Source organism: Perca fluviatilis, chromosome 6, assembly GCF_010015445.1.
Source record: "Perca fluviatilis chromosome 6, GENO_Pfluv_1.0, whole genome shotgun sequence".
Lineage (NCBI taxonomy): Eukaryota > Metazoa > Chordata > Actinopteri > Perciformes > Percidae > Perca > Perca fluviatilis.
The window spans coordinates 15,278,185-15,281,964 of NC_053117.1; positions in this window are offsets into that span (position 1 = coordinate 15,278,185).

Consider the following 3,780-nt stretch of genomic DNA (forward strand, 5'->3'; position numbering starts at 1 on the left):
ACAGTGAAACGCAAGCTGTTCCCAGATCAGCTCTTATTCAGATTCGATTCTCGATTACATAGTTAAAAGCTGAAATATCTAACTCTGGGTCAGTTTATACCCCACCCATATTTAACCAGTTGAGAGCGCCCCCTGCTGTGCCACCGTCCACACTACAATGCAGATGGTGTTTGATTAATTTAGCAACGTATGAAGACGGCGTCATAAATTCAATAACATAACAAAAGCCAAATACTATCTGCAGTTAAATGATTGTACTTTTACGCCTCCGTCTGTGAGAAAAACGGGTTAACCGAGGATCTCAGTATTTGGCAGGAAGACAGAGAAGCAAACCAAGCTGCCAACATTCTCTTGGATCACTATTTAGCAAGGGCCAGAAAGGCGGGACTCGGCCGTTGAAGAATTTTTGGCTTCAACGCAAACCTGCACAACAACCAGTGTCAAGGCAACCAGCATAATAAATTACACTTCCGGTTATAATTTAAAAAATAAAAGCCTCCTCACAAGCGCTGCAACTCTTGAAAACAGTTATACAAAATTTGATGGTTTTAATTAAAGTGAACAAGACATTTAAAATCAGAATAAGGTTTACAAGGAATTTGCCTTGGTGTTTTAGTACATAACAACAAACATAGTAAGAGAAAATAGAAATAAAAGCAAGTACTGCCAAAGAAAGAAATACAATAAAAAATATGAAATCCAATATAAAAGGTTCCATCCATCCATCCGTCTTCGTCCGCTTATCTGGGGTCGGGTCGCGAGGGCAGCAGCTCCACCAGGGGACCCCAAACTTCCCTTTCCCGAGCCACATTAACCAGCCCCGACTGGGGGGTGCCGAGGCGTTCCCAGGTCAGGTTGACGATATAATCCCTTCAGTCCTGGGTCTTCCCCGAGGCCTCCTCCCAGCTGGATGTGCCTGGAACACCTCCCTAGGGAGGCGCCCAGGGGGCACCCTACCAGATGCCCGAACCACCTCAACTGGCTCCTTTCGATGCAAAGGAGCAGCGGCTCTACTCCGAGCTCCTCACGGATGACTGAGCTTCTCACCCTAAAGGCGCTGACACACCAAGCTGATAATCGGCCGTTGGACAGTTGGCCGATTTCACATGTATAATCGTCGGGGCGTGCACTACCGGCAGTCAGACTCAAATGACCAATCTGATTGGTAGAGTACTAACCCGGAAACGGGGAGCGGAATGAGCGTGACTAGAGTCTCTCAAAATCTGACGAAAATCTTTGTCGATCTGAAATGAAGACAGAGTCAGCAACAGCATGGCCTATTTCTCGCTTTAGACCGCTGACACACCAACCCGATAATCAGCCTTTGGACAGTCTGCGAGGTAGGTGACTAAAGTCTGTTCGGTGTGTCCCGTACCGTCGTCCGTCTGAGGGGCTGTCGGCCTTCATTTTGGCCGACCTAACATCAGTCGGAGACAGGGCAGTCGTGACTCACCCGGAAATGACGAGCGGAATGAGCGTGACTGAGTCTCTCAAAATCTGACGAAAATCTTTTAAACTGCCCTTTGTCGATCTGAAATGAAGACAGATTCAGCAACTGCATGGCCTATTTCTCGATTAAAATGTTTTCAGAAACACATTTCAGTGAACTATTTTAGTACAATATGAGATCGTATTCTGAACAACCAGCCATGACAGTCTGGCTTTGAATTTCCGGAGAAAACAAACCCATGTGACGCGTTTGTCCTATCAGCTGCCGGTTTTCATTTCTTGGGCAACAATACAGAGTAGCGCCGCCTGCTGCTATGGAGACGTATTACGTTTCGCGTACACTCAAGTCAGTGTTGCCTCAGTGTGTTCTGAGGCAGTTTTTTGGACCTCGGGGAGGTCCCGACTGATTAGTCCGACTGGCTTTTCTGCCGACGATCGGCCGTCTGGTTGGCGTGTAACTGCTTTAAAATGTTTTCAGAAACATGTTTCAGTGAACTATTTTAGTACAATATGAGATTGTATTCTGAACAAGCCACCATGACAGTCTGTCTTTGAATTTCTGGAGAAATCAGACCCACGTGACACGTTCGTCCAATCAGCTGCCATTTTTCATTTTTGGGCGACAATACAGATTAGCGCCGCCTGCTGTTATGGAGCCGTATGACGTCTCATCGCTTTGGTGTGTTCCGAGGCACTTTTTTGACCAACTCGGGGAGACTGATCAGTCCAATGCCTTTTCTGCCGAGGGTCGGCCGTCTGGTCAGTGTGTCTCTAGCTTTAGGGAGATGCCAGCCCCCCTCCTGAGGAAACCCATTTCGTCCGCTTGTACCCTGGATTTTGTTCTTTCGGTCATGACCCAGCCTTCGTTACCAAGGGTGAGGGTAGGAACGAAAACTAACCGGTAGATTGAGAGCTTTGCCTTCTGGCTCAGCTCTCTTTTCGTCACAACGGTGCGATAAATTGAATGTAATACCGCCCCTGCTGCGCCAATTCTCCGACCAATCTCCCGCTCCATTGTCCCCTCACTCGCGAACAAGACCCCAAGGTATTTGAACTCCTTCACTTGGGATAAGGACTCATTCCTTACCTGGATAGGCATTCCATCGGTTTCCTGCTGAGAACCATGGCCTCAGATTTAGAGGTGCTGATCCTCATCCCAGCCGCTTCACACTCGGCTGCGAACTGATCCAGTGAGTGCTGAAGGTCACAGGCCGATGATGCCATCAGGACCACATCATCTGCAAAGAGCAGCGATGAGATCCCCAGCCCACCGAAATGCAACCCCTCCCCACCCCGACTACGCCTTGATATCCTGTCCATAAATATTACAAACAGGATTGGTGACAAAGCGCAGCCCTGGCGGAGGCCAACCCTCACCTGAAACGAGTCTGACTTACTGCCGAGAACCCGGACACAGCTCTCGCTTTGGTCATACAGAGATTGGATAGCCCTGAGGGGACCCCGTCACCCCACTCCCGCAGCACCTCCCACAGTATCTCCCGGGGACCCAGTCATAAGCCTTCTCCAGATCCACAAAATACATGTAGACCGGATGGGTATACTCCCAGGCTCCCTCCAGGATCCTTGCGAGAGTGAAGATCTGGTCCGTTGTTCCACGACCAGGACGGAATCCACATTGTTCCTCTTCAACCCAAAAGTGGTTTTGGTTTATAATCAAACTTTATATTAACACACTGTAACAGTGTTAGTTTAATGCGATTAACTCCAATTGTATTACATAACCCATGATTTCACATACATGAACCAACATCGTGACATATTGAGATAAAGTCCTTCTTTGACGATAGGAGGAAGATGTATATTGCTAAAACGATGTAAAAATAGTATGTATATATTTTCAAAATCGTTCATGATGTCCAAAAACAATATTTACGTCTTTTGACAATGTTTTACATACTGATCCTTCCATGTTATGTTTATTTCCCACTAAAGTTCTTAATAAAATGAGAAAATATTAAGTAGGCCTAGGCTATACCTTTCATTTTTCAAGTATTTAGGCTAAGGAGCAGGAGTAGCCTATAAACAGGCTTTACCATGTGGTTATTTCGTATGGACTATTTATTTATTAAATTGCCAGAAAACATTCTATATCGTGTATGAAATGACCTATATCAGGATAGAAGATGTTGGCCACATCGCCCAGCCCTAATCGTACTCTAGGCTATTTGAGTAGGCTAACTTAACATTCCACCCATAGACTGTTGATATGTTCCTTTAATTCGTAAAAAAAGAAAGAAAAATATCACATTGCAGTAAAACCCGCGCTTTTATTTTGGAGGCCGCGTCGCCTGACTTCCGTCATCCCTCCAT